This window comes from Pimephales promelas, chromosome 12 (genome assembly GCF_988280905.1).
Source record: "Pimephales promelas chromosome 12, fPimPro1.hap1.1, whole genome shotgun sequence".
Lineage (NCBI taxonomy): Eukaryota > Metazoa > Chordata > Actinopteri > Cypriniformes > Leuciscidae > Pimephales > Pimephales promelas.
The window spans coordinates 28,459,066-28,476,999 of record NC_142780.1 but is presented as its reverse complement, the minus strand read 5'-3'; the positions used below and the strand labels follow the sequence as shown (position 1 = coordinate 28,476,999).

At 37.7% G+C, this 17,934-nt stretch overlaps 1 long non-coding RNA gene across 2 annotated transcripts; it reads left to right on the top strand.

Moving 5' to 3' along the window:
* Positions 1-473: 473 nt before the first annotated feature.
* On the top strand, positions 474-10,871 carry LOC120462142 (uncharacterized). Of its 2 annotated transcripts, none has more exons than XR_016145772.1 (4): positions 474-712; positions 6,204-6,246; positions 9,614-9,731; positions 9,876-10,871. It is a non-coding gene; the product is annotated as an uncharacterized LOC120462142 (long non-coding RNA). The 2 variants fall into 2 exon arrangements; XR_016145773.1 differs by lacking the exon at positions 474-712 and adding an exon at positions 4,415-5,105.
* Positions 10,872-17,934: the final 7,063 nt, after the last annotated feature.

Genomic DNA, 17,934 nt, shown 5'->3' with positions numbered 1-17,934 from the left:
TTATCTCTACAAAGATGCAATGGCCCAATGGGGACGGGGTTTGGGAAGCTTGATAATAAGCTAACTGATGAATGGAATGTTAAATTGAGTCCACTGACATATGTTGTATATTGGCTAAAACCTACTGACCCCTTCCATCTTCTGTGGTATGTAATATCCCGGACTCAGCATGGACACTGGGCTGTTAGATCAGGGCCATCTTAGAACGGTCAACGTTTTTACAACATTGTAAAAACCACCAAGATTTAAATTCCCGAAGATATTGGATAACCATTCACAGGTGAGAATTTGTTTGTGTTTTTAAATGTATGAACTCGATATAACATGGTTTTAAACTGGGGTAACATTTTAGTGTTGTGTTAGCTGACATCTTCTTGTTGAATTGTGTTATAATCTGCTAAAGTCTAAAGTCTATAGATGCACATTGTAACAAGTAGAATAAGGTACTGCGCCTTTAAAATAGTATGTACTCTGTGACTTCCGCTCTCAGTGTGGGCAGTCGACATGTGAAGCGCGAGCTGTGAGCGCATGTATGCGTGTCAGCCCGTTTTTACTGCTTTTATTTCTTTTTGGTAACGCAGTTGTTGTTGTTAGCGGTGTGAGTTGCGAGATGCCCATATGAGCGTGAGACGACGTTGATAATAAACCACGGTGGAATATCAGCTACGTCTTGAGTCTTTGCTTAACGTTACACCTGTCTACAACCGTTTAGGTGAGCTATCCGGTTCATTCTAACGTTAAGTAAAAGCGTTACAACATGCACAGTCAACTTGTTCTCAAATGTTCACAGACCAAACAGCTGCAGCATCTATATTTATATATATGGTGTTAACTGGCTATCCAGTTAGCATATGCTAAGCTATCAGATTGCTAACTGTAAGCTATCTAAAGACACTAAGAAAGAAAAAAATGGTTATATTCACCAGTCAGGAATAATATCCTAAATAAGTGTGAGAGTGTACATTTTAAATGTTTTTAAAACATTTACGTCGCCCGTGACCTTTTGAACGTAATTACGTATTACATGACGTTACAAACGCGCCTCAGAGAATATAGCAAGGCTAGCATTTGTCCTTAGAAAAGTTACATTTTTGAAAAAGTTTTGAAATAACCGATCTTTTCGCATGATAAGACCCTTATTCATCGTCTGTTGTCGTTTAAAGACATTTGAAGCTGCATCTGAAACTGTTATTAACACTATCTTTTGGACCTTGAACCATCCGGTTCCCATTGAAGTCCATTATATGGAGAAAAATCCTGAAATGTTTTCATCAAAAATCTAAATTTCTTTTCGACTGTGGAAAGAAAGACATGGACATCTTGGATGACATGGGGGTGAGTAAATTATCAGCAAAAGTTTTTTAAAAAGTGAACTAATCCTTTAATGAAGTCCATAGTTGAATAAAATTACAAACAAAACATTTTTTAAGGAGCTAAAAACAAATTAAGTTTGTTTGCATATTATATATTATTTAAGAATATTGCAAGCTTGAAACATTTACTCAATGTATGTCTTGACCCTGGGTTCCAGACGTTAGATTATCACTGCTGTTGCTCTCCTTTAGGATTGCAGTGTGCTAGGACGTCAGAGGGGCCCCTCTCTCCGGCTGTGTTTTAGTTGTATTCGAAGCCAGGCACATCTGGACACAATTAGGCCTAATGTCACATGGACCAGCAGATCATTGTCTCTACCTCATTTGGCTCACAACGTCCCCCTCCAACATTTAACAGTTATTAGTGTTAATCACATGTAATCACAGACATGTTTTACTCTATGCCTTCGGTTGAGTCTTCATAATGTTATGGCTTGAGAAAAACAGAACATGACAAGTCAGTGTGACTCCTAGCTTCTGTTACACAAGCTAAATGCACCATTTAAGGAAGAAATGAAAAAAGATTTTTCATAGACTGTCCTGTTGAAATTAAATATTTTTTGTCATACACCTCATGTGTATAAATCAATGTTGTTAGTATGCAGTTAGCAAACACTTTTATCAAAAAGAAATGTTGATTGGACCAAATACCTCACCAAATCACGTCTTCACTTGCTCTTTTTGTTTTCATAGATATTTTGTTCATAAAGGAATTACATATATACAGTGCCCTCCACAATTATTGGCACCCCTGTTTAAGATGTGGTCGAGGACTTTTAAAAATTCTCCCTTTTTTTTAAACAACATAGAATCCAAATGCAAAAAAAGAGAAAAATCCAACCTTTTATTTAAGTACATTACTTTGGTGGTAAAAATTTTTTTTTTAAATTTAAAAAAATAAAAACTTCAAATCATGTGTCCCACAATTATTGGCACCCCTGATGTTAATACTTTGTACAACCCCCTTTTGCCAACAAGACAGCACTTAATCTCCTCCTATAACATTTCACAAGATTGGAGAACACAGAGAGAGGCATCTTTGACCATTCTTCTTTGCAAAATCTTTCTAGATCATCCAGTATCCTGGGCCCTCTCTTGTGCACTCTCCTCTTTAGCTCACCCCACAGGTTTTCGATTGGATTGAGGTCTGGGGACTGAGATGGCCATGGGAGGACCTTGAGTTTGTGACTGAACCATTTTTGTGTAGATTTTGCCTCACGTTTTGGATCATTATCCTGCTGAAAGACCCAATGACGACCCATCCTCAGCTTTCTGGCAGAGGCCATCAGGTTTTTATTTAAAATGTCCTGGTAGTTCAAAGCGTTCATAATGCCATGCACCCTAACAAGGTTCCCAGGGCCTTTGGAAGAGAAACAGGCCCACAGCATCACAGATCCTCCACCATACTTCACGGTGGGCATGAGGTACTTTTCGGCATACACATCTTTTGTTTTACACCAGATCCACTTAGAGTGTTTGTTGCCAAAAAGCTCAATCTTAGTCTCATCCGACCAAAGCACACGATCCCAGATGAAGTCCCAGTGCCGCTTGGCAAACTCCAGACGTTTACGTTTATCAGTGTTAGTGAGAAAAGGCTTTTTCCTAGCATGCCTCCCAAACATCTTGTTGGCACGTAGAGAGCGTCTGATGGTTGTTTTGGAGATTTTGTGACCCCAAGATGCCACTATTTGATGCAATTCTGTGACAGTGAGCCTAGGACTTTTTTTTACTTCTCTTAGCATCCTCCTCACAGTGCGTTGTGGCAAGATAAACTTGGGACCTCTTCCAGCCTTGTTTGTCACTGTTCCAGTTTGTTTTAAACTTCTTAATGATTCCTCTAACTTTAGATACGGGCAAGATAAGGTGAGTGGCTATTTTCTTGTAGCCATTGCCTGACTTATAAAGGTCATCACACATCTGCCTTACTTGAATGGTGTGTTCTCTTGTCTTTGCCATATTGACAAATGGGTAAGAGAATTAGGCCTCTGTGTCATGTCTTATTTATACCCCAGGGAAATAGGAAGTCATGAATTACTAATTAAAAGTTCCTAGATACCCTGACCAACATTAGCAACTACAGAAAATATATTTTTTTAAAAATCAATTACATTTTTCAGCAGAATTGTTAGGGGTGCCAATAATTGTGGGACACAGGATTTGAAGTTTTTATTTTTCTAAATTTAAAAAAAAAAAAATTACCACCAAAGTAATGTACTTACATAAAAGGTTGGATTTTTCTCTTTTTTTGCATTTGGATTCTATGTTGTTTAAAAAAAAGGGAGAATTTTTAAAAGTCCTCGACCACATCTTAAACAGGGGTGCCAATAATTGTGGAGGGCACTGTATATACATGAATACATTACATACATTTTAGGATCAGGTGCTCTTATATTAAAATCTGCATTTAATCTTGCTAGGCTATATAGAATCAACTGTGCAGGAGGAGGTTGTTTCAGGCCTCGGGGTCTCTCCAGCATGTATTGACGTAGCTGTGTACACATTACACTCTCAATGGTCCCGGCCTGCCAAACCTCATTTTGTCACTATCTCTCTGCCCCCGCCGGGAGGGATGTTTTCCAACAAGAAAAAAAAACCTCAATTAGCAGGGTGAGTCTCCCAGACAACCACAGGAGTCACCTGATCATTAAGAACTGACACTAATTAAAGCAGATTTGTCTTCCTAAATTAAGCAGGAGATTTGGTCTCACCTCAGCTTTGTGAGTTGAAATTTAAAGGTCAGAGGTCAGAAAAAGGATTTCAGACATCCAGCTTCTTGGTCTCTCTCTCTCTCTCCCTCTCATTTTCTTCCTCTTTTTACTACCTTTCCCGTGCAAAAGGAATTCACATCTGCCCGTGTAGCTGTTATGTTACGCTCTAAACATGCGTACAGTCTAGACTGCGGTGGTTGTGCATGTTCAAGAAAGACTCATAAAAACAGATTTGGAGAGTTCTGGCTTATATTTTAGTCAATTCCCTAAGTGCTGGCCTTGATAGTTCATTACAATCACTTTTTATGATTGTCTGTGCTTTTTAGAGGATGCTTAGGTAGCTTAGATACTTTGGGTGGTTGCCAGGGTGTTGCTATGGAGTGCTGGGAATTTCCATTGTTTATTTCACTGCATTTGTCTTTGTTTGCCTGTTCCTGGATTTGGCAGTTTATGCATTAGTGTTTATTTTTTTTTCTCTCTTTCTGCAAGTTACAAACATACAGCAGTAGGTGGCTACAAGTAACTGTCTTTATGAGTTAATCAAAAGGGAGCCATGTGCCTCGGATTTAGACGCAATTTCAAAAGCGTTACCTAGATGACGCCTTGGGATGAGACCGGGCTGATTTCTCAGATATCTTGGATGATTTCAATGGCAAATGTCTTATGAGATAAAATAAAACATATTTTCCTTCTGTTTAACCAATTCCATAAAAACTGAGAGATTTTACATAGACCCCATTTTTCTTTCCTACATTTTTCTTTCCTCTACATTCTCAAACAGACAGACACAACACCACTGAGAATTCGCCATGCATGACTGATGCATTAAAACACTCAAGTGCATGTCACCTTATGCCACTTCCGTCAGCATAACCGCAATCACTCTCTACAGGGCAATAAAAACACAAGTGGAATAAGCTGATTTTAAAAGGGCAGTTGTCTGGTGAAAGTATGGACGTGTGAAGTGAAGGAAGGAGAAGGGAGGGAGGAGAAGAGGAGGCTGTGTTTTTTACATACCAGAGTGGTGAGATCGAGCGTGTAGAAAGGACAAGGATAATTTAGAAACACATACCACTATGCTCTGCAAACACACGCAATGCACTCGCTCTTGCATTGTAGAGCATTACAATGTTTGAGCTGCTGAGTCGCTGTGCCGGGTTTTGAGACTGAGGGTGTGCATTTATATGTGGCTGTTTTTTGTTTGAAAATGGTATTTGCTTTAGTCTAAGGGGACATTTACATAACAATGATATACTGTACTAAAATCAGAAAAGTTTTTGACAAAGACAAAAAAATGCTGTATTATGCCTTTGTCACTTTGAAAAGAAACATGTGCATGATCACTGTTTTCACAAATTCGTGCTTTTGTAGTAACGAAGACGATAATGATTTTGTTTTCAAAAACGCACTTTGAAAACTGTTTTAAAGATTTGCATTTTCAACACCATTGTTGTGCAAATGAATTGCCACAATGCAAAAAAAAAGTTTCCCGGTTTTAGTTTTTGTGTAAACGGCGCCTCAAATGTGACTTGCTATTTTAAATGCATACAATAGAGACATGGCATTTTCTTTTAGAATACAACAAAATATTTTGTGTGAATTCATATACCCAAATTACTGTTGCTTTCCCATGGTTTAAGCCTTTATGCAGTTTATCATTGGCTCCAAAATATGAGCACTTACAGTTACAGGTGAAACCAAACATATTATGTATTGCTGACAGACATACTTTCTCTCTTTTATTTTGTTGCTGTTTAGTTTTCAATTATTTGCCCGAAGATGAAATCGGAGGGATAACAAAGAATGTTGGTCTCTTTTGAATGAAACCAAACATCCACTTTAATGTTTCTCTGCAGTGGCTCTTTCAGGAACAATCTATTTCACTCATACATATTGCGATTTACACCTCTTAATTTTGTTGGTGTTACAGCAGCTGAAAAGAAGCTTTGGACCGCTCAGATTTCCAGATTGTTTAATCTTTTAAGCAAGGCTTTGTTGAGTCAACATAAATTCTGTAGTCAAAGCTTTTCTCGGTTTCCCTTCATTCACAATCCTGTAAGCGCTGAGCAGTGAAGCAGATGGCATTTTATGCTCACTATTTTTCTTCTGATTGTTTCAACAGCTGAACTTGGAGCCCCTCGTGTTACCGGTGGCCGAGAGGAAAGGTAGAGTTACACTGCAGTCTGTGAGGTTTCTCTCACCCAACCCTGAAATATGTATGTGCAGATAATTGAGCATTGAAAATTCATTCTAGAATCTCAAAAGCTTCTCATTTATACTGGGGAATCTAACATTGATGCCTCTTCTTTGTATTTTACTCATTTCATTTTATGTTCATATTATAAAATGAGTAAAAATTACTTTACATCATTGTCACAAATAGTGCAGCATCTTGAATATTGAATATTCTTTCAATAAATAAATAAATAGATCTATACCTTTCTGTTTAAGTCCAGATTAAAAAAAAAGAATCCTAGGATCTGTTGGGGCAACCAGCAGATGTGGGGTGTGTTTCCTTTAACATTATTTTCCTTTGCATTGCAACACTTTAATTGGATTCATACAGGCATCTCAGAACAGGTTGTTTCAGGTTCTTTTGAAAGGTTGTTATTTTGATAAAGTTTTAGTTTCATGTAATAGGCTTTATGTCGAGCGTCACGTGACCAAACCGGAAAACAGGTCTCATCGCATCCGCTTGTCAGAGAAAGTGTTCACGGCTTAGACTGACTACTTCTATGGATTTTTAAGGTAATCAGCTAACCTACCTAGTTCACTTTGTTATTGGCGTTTTATTCCATTTAAATATCTAAACGTTACTGTGAAGAAGAAAAAATATAAAACGTTTAAATATCAATCTGCACATTTGAGGGACATTGGTTATGCTAATCTTTGCTAAGTTGTGAGCCTATTCCCTACCGTGTGTGCGAGAAATATTGAAGCACGTTGATCTGCCTGGCACGCATCTTTCATGTGAAGACTCTGCTCAGTGAGCAGTGCTCACTTGCTTGTATAATTACATTTAAAAGTGAATATCAGGAATTTAACTCGTTTTATTCATGTTTTTAGTTCTAATTGAATGCTTGTCCAACGCATAGTAGACCATCCGGGTATCTTTGGAATACTCATTTCAACATACTATGATTTGGGACACACTAATTATAATTTCGAATACTATTTCGAATGGATAGTGTGTGAATTGGGATGCAGCACAACTGAATCATTGAATCATTTACTAAACCGATTTGTTCAATAACGATTCGTAAACGAAACACTATTGTATTTTGCTCGAATTTCCTCAACTGTTTATTCTGCTGTCGTCTGTCTTCTGCTGAGATATTTTTCATTGGCACAGCAAAACAGACAGTAACTGGAGAAGTCATGTCTTAAATGCAAGTTACTTTATTAACATTAATTGTTGAATTGTTGTATAAAAGCTTGTGTGCCGTATATTCCACTTTCAAGTCCAATGTTTACCAAGAAGGTACTTTGGCCTGTGTATTATTTGCTAAAGAATATGTTTAGCCTCTCAAGTGTATTGTCACTCATAGACGCAGCTCTGTCCTTGAACTACTGAGCCTAAACATATCCATAAGATTCTGTTTTGTATGTGGCGTGGCAGAGTGACAGAGTAAAATCATAATGTTCATCTGCCACCCCTTTAATAAGGCCTTATTACTGAAACATACCAAACCAAACCATATATATATATATATATATATATACATACACAGGTTTTTTTTTTTTTATCAGATCATTGTCTTAAAAAAAAAAAAAACTATTCACCTACATGACTGTTGAATTGCAGCACTAAAGACTGGCAGTAAAGTTAACAAGCCCTGCACAGCGACGACTCCATCTACTGAGTCGACATCAAGCACTTAATGAGTTTGAACGGATCCCATAAATTCCTAATCATGACTTCTGCAACGGGTGATAAGCTGGCTGCATTGTGCGCTGCTCTAAAGCCCATACTCTCAAAGCGCTAATATCCGTCTACACTTTCTCTCGCTGCTATTTGGTTTGCAGTAAATACTGTGGTGACAAAGGAATGACATGGAGTTTCTGTTAAACCAATCTTGATTTTTGCTTTGAAGTTCCTCAGTTCTCCCATCTGCGCTGCGGTGAGAATAATTATCTGTTCACATTAACACCATACCATCAGCCTATTAACATTCACAGTGGCACATGTGATTTATGTGGTTGACCCACTGCTATGTGGGGATGTCCCCGTTCCTGTGGGGAGTGAAACCTCCCCTCGACCTGTACTGAAAGACATCCTATTAGTGTGTGTGTGTCTCAATATCACCACACACACACATCATCCTACCAAAAGACTTATCAGCTGTTATTCTTCCCAGGACTAGATTAGGTCCCCTCCTCCCTCTCATGTCATAGATAAGCACGCCACACACAAGGCTCTTGCAGTAAATCATTATGTCCTGATGGCTGCCTGTACACTCACTGTGAAGAGATGAGCCACTTCAGAAAGCAACATGCAGAGCAATCCATGTAATGTCTCCATTTATAATACACACAATCATACTTCTCAAGTTACATCTGTTGTGGTTTTTGCCTATAAACTATCTGCGCACTATATGAATTCAATATTATGAACTCAATGCATTCAATAGGCCTGTATTATGACATTCAAAATGACTTTCTTTTAGAGCTGCTGTACAGCCAAAACAATCACTGTAAAGCTGCTTTGAAACAATCTGTATTGTAAAAAGCGCTATATAAATAAATGTGACTTAACTTGACTTGAATATTTTCAACGCATTCTCACCCCAAGGCGTCACCTTTGACCATGCTTCAATATTTGACTCTTTAGGCGCCCTTTAGCGTCAGTTGCATGACGCGATCCTACGGCGTCATCTAACTGACGCTAAAGAAAAAGCGTCAGTTAGATGACACGGGTAGGTTTAGGTCTGGGGAAGGGGTACGCGATCCTAGGGCGTCATCTAACTGACGCTAAAGGGTGCCTAAAGTGTCAGATATTGAAGCATGGTCAAATGAGAATGGGCTGATATTTTGCTTTAGATATGTGTGCCATTCAGAATTTTTTTGCTCTTAAAATCCCAATTTCATTGAAATTCCAATTCAAGTCGAGGTATAAAACATATGAAGAATTACATTTCGAATTTGAATGTAAGGAATTGTAATTAAAATTATCTAAAATTTAAAAAAAAAATAGCCTAATATAACTGCAATTTAGGCTAGAAACAGAATTCTGGTCAGGACATGCTTTGAATGATGGCTTGATAAAGTATTTTTAAAAAGTTTTTTTTTTTTTTTAGGCCTTACAGATTTGTACATCATTTATATACACTTAATGTTTAATAAATGCTTACAATTTGTGAGCCGAAGAACACTTTGAGAATAACAGTTCTTGATGAATTTCTTTGAATGGTAAATTCCAGTTCCTTTAATTCAAATTATTGTATTGAAATGTTTTTAAAGACTCCATGTGTATTTTCTCAGTTTCTCATGTTTTATGTGTGTGATATCATACCTATGTCTTCCATTGAACAGACTTCTCTCTGGTGACGTCTTACCAGCTCATATTCAGATCTGCCTCCATCCAGTCAACAACCAATGGATAGAACCAAATCCTGAGAAGCCCATCCCTGGTCCTGACATATTTCAAAATGTAATAACATGCAAAATCATAGCTGCATATACAGTAGAAGCATTTTCATACATGTACTGTACTTGAGAAAGCTATGTTACTGACTGTGAGATATCTGTATCTCTTTGACGTTTGTCCCTGTAATCAAGCATTTTCTGTTTTTAGGATGGTTCGCATCTTCTCCTCAAATCTTTCCTTTCCCTTTCATCCTCTAATGACAGACCTGCTCCTCATTATGGAACTGCAAAGCCTGCCAGACCCCAAACCCAAGCAGCCAATTCTTCCACCCAAATCAGGCTGCTCTCGTGAGCTTTGCTGTGTGGCGAATGGGGGTGGTCGAGGGCCAGAGATGCACGCCGACCAATCCAACCGATCTCTGGAAACATTGTTTAACCATTACCCTCATCATTTCGTGATCATCTAAAGAAGAACTGCCATAAAACCACAGTCAGTTCCTCGCAGGCAAGGAACATGTGGAAGTGTTGCGCTAAAGGGGAGCTACAGTAATGTGGGCAGTGCCATTAAAAATGATGTCTGGCCATAACTTTAACATGGAGTAAGTGCTTCTTCTGGGTGGCATGCAGATCCATCAACCTCATGATCCTCTTGAAGATAAGGAAGAGGAAGCAAATCCCACATACCTCAGACACAAGCCCTCATTGTGAAGAAAGTGGTTCAGGTCATGTGCGTGTGCTATGCTTGAATGTAAAAGATAGGAAGAAATGCTGGCATCCTTTGCAGCATCTGAAGATGGAGGGACCCTTCTTCCTGCTTTCCTGTCAGCGACATTCCCAGCAGCATTCCGGCCCTCCAAAGTGCTTAGTGTTTGGAAAGCATGTTTCTGCCCGCATCGTGGATGTAGAAGCAGCGAGAGAGTAAGAGAATGAGGTCAGTAAGTAAAGGAAGAGTGGCTTAACACCCAAAAACACACACTCACACTCCATTATATTTCACAAAAGCATCTTTCGGCCTCTCTGCTTGAGTTCACTAAACACAATGGTTTGGGTATGGGGAGGCGGGGAAGCTCTTTGTGAGACTGCTGTGAGTGATACACACTTCTTTTCCTTTTCCTCCTTCCCTGCACTCTCCCACAATTCATCTCCAGGACAATGAGAATATCAGTTTTGGGATGTTCTCAAAGTCTGTATTAAGGTTCAAGAAACTTACCCCCAGATACGCATGTTTGAGCTGTTTTACCTGAAAAGCAACTTGGACATATCTTAAAATATGGTAGTGCTTATGGTAGTACTTAAATGTCCTAATTGAACTAAGGTCTTAATCTAAGCCCTGTCTGTGAAACCAGACCTTATAGTAGTATACTTAAAGTATGCTATAGCAACACTAATAACTTTTGTAGTGTGAATGTAGGTGAATCCTTTGGAAAGTTCATTAACCCATTCAAGTCCATGTGCAGCATTTTAGATAAAAAAATATTGTTGGTTTAACTTACAAAAGTTGCCTTCAAATTTTAAGTTCATGAACTGAGTTGATACAATGAAGGTGATTGATTTAATCATCTGAAACTCAAAATAAAATTTAAACTTAAATAAATTATTTAAGTTGATATGACAAAAGAAAAAATGTTGTGATAACAAATCTTGAAAAAAATTTTTTACAGTGCATGCTGTTTTAAATTTTTTATAAATATGATAATGTCGATCTTATTTACTATTTTATTTTTTAGTTGTATTCTCCCTTATTAGATGAAATATATATACATATGTGTGTGTATTGTTCCCTAAGGTGACTTGAAGCTTATTTTCATTAATGACCTGTAGCTTTACTCCGTTCTCTTTTTTTCTCAAATGAGTCATTTTTGTGGTTTGTGCAAGTTTGTATTCTTGACCTCACTTTTTTGTGCTTAAAACAGCAAGTGTTTTCCCTTTTCATCTTTTTCATGAGGCTTCTGTTTATTGTGAACCGCTGGCTTATTTTGTTGTTAATTAACTGCAAGCCCGAGGAATTGTGTGAACAAGCGTGCAAAGCTTTTTGAAGTGGGTATAAAATGGAAAGTCCATCCAATTCACTTGTTAATGCAGTTCAGTTCCTCTTTTCCTCCCTAACTCTCTCTCTCTCTCATACATATAATATTCACATTATCAAATTCTGAACTTGGCTGATGTGAATGTTATTTGATGTGAATGAGAAATCTGGTGCAGGATTAGATTTTTGATCAATGTCTGTAAAGTAATTGTTATTTTGTATGTGTGTAATGTTTATTGTCAATCAGTATGGGGCGGGATGTCTGTTGAAATGACAGATAGGAGTGCCTAGTGTATCTACACATTGCAGACAAACAAAATATGTTTAGCTGAAAATTAATTATGCGTGAAATATTAAATATGAGCGGATTGTTAGGGGAAAATCAAGCAAAATATGGGCAATTTTTAAAGAAAGTATTGAATGACTGCACAAAACAACTCAGAAAAATGAGGAAGAAATAATTCTTAAAACATTTTGTCGTTCATTTTCTGGTGTCTCCTCTTCTCAGGGCGTTTTAGAAGGACCGTATAATCTTTACCGAGATGGGAAGATTACTGACGAGGCTGAATTGGTTGGGATTGAAATCATAGAGAAACTCTGTAATTATTACATTACCCCACTACTCCTGTCCCAACAGGGCTTTGACGCAAAGCAAGGAGATCTCTGATCAGATCAGCTCGAGATCCTCCCTGTCCGCGTGTGTATACTCCACATACAAGCCCAAACGTGCTCAACTCTGGTTTTTATTTAAACAACAGACATGTCTTTCACTCAGTGTGACTGAATGTAGGAAGTGTCATGTAACAGCTGACAAACTATTACGATTGACAGGGCGATTGGTCCCATCCGAGGGGATTAAGACCACAGGAAGTGCTTAGACACATCTAGCCCTGGAGTCTGGGACTGATTCCATTCACTGACTCAGTCTAAATCACTCCAAACAGACTTCCCATGAGCTGTTCAGGATTACACCCAGGCATTTGAGAGTGATTGGGTCACCTCTCAGTGCAAGTGATTTACATTTGGTGAGCGGGTTTTGCCGAGAAAACCTCAGCTATTGGTGGTGACTCACATCCTGTTTTCGTTCAGTTATTGTGTCTTAAGGGCACGTTTAAACAAAGTGTGCTTGTTTGTTTTGAGTGTGAGTGTGTGTTTATCTCCTGTGCACTACTTCATATTTAGTCTGAGTTAGTGTGTGTTCTTGTGCATATATGAGTATGGTTTTATCAGATACATTGGGCTCAGTAAAGAAATAACAATGTGCACCAAAACTTTGAAGTCCTCCAATAATCCTTGTAAATCATCTGTCAAGGTCTCTTGTTTGTTTAAATACGGTAGATTAGTCAGAATAGAGCGAATGTAAAAGCCCCTCCTTATCCTCGCCCCATTTTCAATGATGTTATTATTTCCAAGTGCATTTGTACACTCTGCACATCCCTGTAAGCTTAGGGATAATGGGAAAATGTGTGAGGGATGACTTATCCGGGATTTGGTCCTGACTCATTTGATGTGGAGAAAGGTGTGGTGTTGAATGAATGATAATGAATCTTTTGATTCGGTTCCTTACTAAGAATCTGTCAAAGTGAGTTCACAGTTTGAATCATGCTGCGGAGACTTCATGTTTGCGCTGAAAGCGTTTTTCACTTTGAATGCCTACAAGATCACAAACAACTTTCACAATAATGTGGTATTATAATGTCTTTTGGACTATTGTAATGACTTTGGTCTGATTGGCTGTGTTTTTGTTTTTTCTGTGTGCCTTGTTGAGTAGCCTATATGTGCTTTGTTTTGACAGCTCGCCATGTGCTCTGCTGTCATTGGCATTTCCCCTCCCACTCCTTATCCCAAATTATCCATTGATTTCACACACCTGTTGCTAATTAATCCCTCATTAATCTCCGCTGTTTTAGATCCTCTTTTGTCAGAATACCATTTTAAATTTCATCCGCCAATAAAATCTCGAAGAAGAAGAAGCAGCTTTAAAAAAGAAAAAAAAGCTATCTAGTTCAATGAGAAAAAGTTATCTAGATTCTAGATATCTTCATTTTCTCTCCTCCGTACACACACCAATTAAAATCAATATAGATTTTGTTTTGTTTTCTAATAGCTATTGACAATTTTTAATCTTTAATTAAATAGTAAGTCAAAATAAGCTATACTATTCTTGCCTACATTTGTTATCTGTTGTTCCCAGCTTGTTGCATTGTATTCTGGATGCTATCTAACACCGGAAATATTTTATTTAAAGAATAAAGCCTGGTTCACACGGGACGATTTTAAAATTTTCAGCGATTTTCCAAACCTGAGAGACCCCACACACGGCGATTAAAAAAAATCACGGGTCTAACAGTTTGGTCGTACATGTGGTGCGCAGCCACACGGCAAAATCAACACATCCAACGCTATCTCACGACCAATTCGTACAAATTCGTATGAGTGATTAAAAAGTGTCTAATTCGTACTTATTCATATGACATATGATTTCTCTAAACCCACGTGATGGGTAGGTTTAGGGGAGGGGTCAAGGGTAGGTCATTCGCACGAATTAATACGAATTGGCCAACTCATAAAACATATATGATTTAGCAAAAATCATACTAATTCGTACGAGTGAGGTTGTACGAATTGTCACGAATTAGCCACCTCGTAAAATTCATACGAATTGCAATGAGATCGGGGTGACACATCACAAACAAACCGATTTGACTCCTGAGCATTCTCAGGTCAGACGGAAAAACTCGCCAAATCCCTCGAGATAAACAATAATGGCGGATGAAGAGGATGCAGTGATAGTTTGTAGTTGTTTTTTTTAACCGAGAAAGAAAAAAAAACATTATCAAAAGAAAAGACGATGGTCAAAGAATCTCCAACATCCACTGGATTTTCTGGTGCACCATGAGGCCGGCTGTATGGTTTAATCAAAACAGTCCTATATATAGAAATGATGCATATTTAAACAAGATAACGGAGCTGTACAAGTTTTAAAATAGATAAATAAATCCATATATTTTGATTAGGACATAATTTAGTCTACATTAGGCCTAACATAATATACTGTATCATGTTTCATCCTTGATGTCCAATGTAAAATCTGGGTCACATTTAGAACCACTTTTATTTCTAACAAACACTCACACTTCCACACAACAAAAACTGACTAAAAAAACAGCTCTGCATAAAGCCTTGTTGTGAACCTTTCACCTTATGGCTGAGATATTCATAAGGTGGGCAAACACCTTATGAATATCTCCGCCATAAAAACCACTTGGCCTTCTTTAACTGCTTACTACATCTGTGGTATGTCCTCTGGTTTCCACAATGAGTTCAGGTGACAGGGGAGCAGAGATACACATGACATGCCTGTCATAGCAAGCATGCCAACAGAAACCCAACTCCTCTCCTCTCCTGAACCTTTGTGTGCTCAGAATAGAGCCAACAAGACACACGCGACACACTTGAGCTCTTTGATCCAACAGATGAATCTAACCACAGGAAAGTTTTATTTACGTTTATGGCTTCAGGCCTGAATGCGGTGGAACCGATGGATGTCAGAACAGATGTTTCAGGTGTTTCTGAAAAAGTTCGAATATTTCCAGAGTGATAGATGATGCCAACAGCGCAGGTGTATAAAGCATGCTCTCACATAAAAGTCTCAAACAACTTGTAAAGATGTTTTATTACTTGACTTAATTGTTTATTTTTATTGTAAAAAGGTTGCTGTAAATTTTACAGTAACTTACTGGCAGCTGGATGTAGTATCAGTACTGTAATTTAATTTACAGTAATACAGTCGTATACTGTATTAATATTTACAGTACGAGTACAATATTTACAGTATTACTGTATTTTAAAAAATACTGTATATTGTATTCATGAGTACAACTACTGTATTTTTATTTACAGTATTAGAATTGATTTCCCATTACATAATTACGATTTACAGTAGAAAATAATTACAGTAGTAAACACATAATTTTGGCTATTTACAGTATTATACTGTACATATTACAGTAAAATACTGTTAAAATTACAAAAATCTGTTACAGTGCATGCAAAGTAGTATTTGGCTTCATGTGATAGATGGATGGATGGATGGATGGATGGATGGATGGATGGATCCATAATTTCATTGTGGAAAGTTTCTCTTACTTTTCCGTATCTTGATTTTTTTCCCCTTTCAGGCATCCCCACTTTCTGAAAGCAGCACTTGAGCAACATGAACTCAAACACACTTGCCAGTGCTTTCATAAGTCCCTCTGCTCTTTCCAAGAGGATGTTCCGACCTCTGAGAGATGTAATTCACCTCTGGCATGTGCATCAGCACCAAAAACCTGATGCTTTCTTAACCAAACAGACTAAGAAACATGGCTATACCTTTTGAAATCTAGATTTATTGGCAGTAAAAAATATGATTTTCTAATTTATTAATACTAATTTGACAAGGAATACGTTTTCTAGATGATAAAATCGACCTTCTTGTGGAGAAAGTGTTTAGATAAATCCAATATCATCATAAACAACGATTATCAACAATTTCTGAGATGATTCATTATGCTTTTGTCATATACAGTAGCTAAACATGCCCACTACATGCCAGAAAATATGATTTACTGTCGCCTTGTTACTTCAAACTGTTTGAATGCCCCTTTAGAAAGACACGTTAACATTAGCAATGAAGACATCGGCGGAGAAGATTAAGTGTCCCGATGCTTGTTGGAGAGCCCTGGCTGTGCTCTTAGCACTGTTATATAAATCCAGAGAAAGATTTCAACATAATCATTCACCAACAATAATCAATCATTCTCAGATCTTGGCAGCCCCAGCTTTAAATGTTCCACGTGCTGGACAATGTTGGTCTGACTGCAACCCCATCGGCATCATGTGTGCTCGCAGGATTGTTTTTGATTCTAAGTGGACCTCTTTCTCTCTTTTCTTGTGCTCTATCTCAGTATCTGCTGTGGTACGCTGTGCACTTTTGTGCATGTCCAGACCTGTTTCTCTCCATCCAACAAACAAGCCTCAAGTTTGAAATAAATATAAGACGCCACATTGTTCTGATGACTTTCATTAGCTGCTTCTAGAAGAAGAAAAAAACATTAAAATAATCTAAAGGATCACTGTGGCAATCAGGCAAGATAAGGCGTAGGCTATGTAGTAGGCCAACAGTTTAAATCACTGTCAGAGACAGCTGTATTGTAACTTGGTAAGGCTTAAACTTGAATCCTGACATAGCTAATGATCACTTATGTTGTCCACTATAACAAGTGCTATGGTATAATGATTACAGGGCAGCAACTGTTTCTAGAGGCAAAGTCACCGTGGGCCACAGAGATACATGTGCATGCACGTTTACTAGCTATCTAAATGAAGTCATGCCATGCATATATACTTGTCATTGACTTCTGTTGTACATAAATTGTGCAAATTATGATTGGTGGTTAGCTCTAAACTTGACTGTTTGAAGATGTCTTCATATATTTCTGTGGGGGCATTGACTTTTGGATTTTTAAATAAATAACATAAGGTACTTTAGTTTGGTCCAATTCTCATATGAACTATTTGCTTATAAGGATATTGGCTGCTGTGTATTAGCCTATACTTGTAAAGTACATAATGCCTTCTCCATGACCTTATTCTATGTCCCTTATTAATACCTGAATATAATAACTACCTTATGGACTATTAATCATCAGTAATTAGTTGAGACAAAAGTCGTAGTTAAAAGAACCCTAATCTAAAGTGAAAGCATAATGGTGTTTAAATAAAGTAAACATTATGCGGCAGTTTCCCGGACAGAGATTAAGCCTATAGTCCTAAAATGGCCCTTTAAACTAGACATAAACATAAACATAAATCTGCTTTCTGTGTCATGGCTTTAAATAGTCCTAGATAAGATGAATTCCTGGAGATGACAGCTACTCCAGGACTAAATTGAGCTTTAAATTAAACCAGGAGGGACGTTTAATTTCAGATTAGCATTTTTTTTGCAAGATGAAAAAAATGGAGAGACTTGTTAATGTTTAATCTTCTATTATGTAGGTATTGTAAAAGTGTCGTTTAGAACAATTTATTTAGGCATAAATTACATTTATTTCGTTATTAAATAATAACACATTAAACAAGTAGGCTAGTCTACACATAATCGTGAGAACCAGCCAGATCTTTTCCACCCCAAAAAAAATGCCGGCATAAAGGAACCGCATCAAGTGAGAGCGTCGATCGCGTTGAAGGCATCCATCGT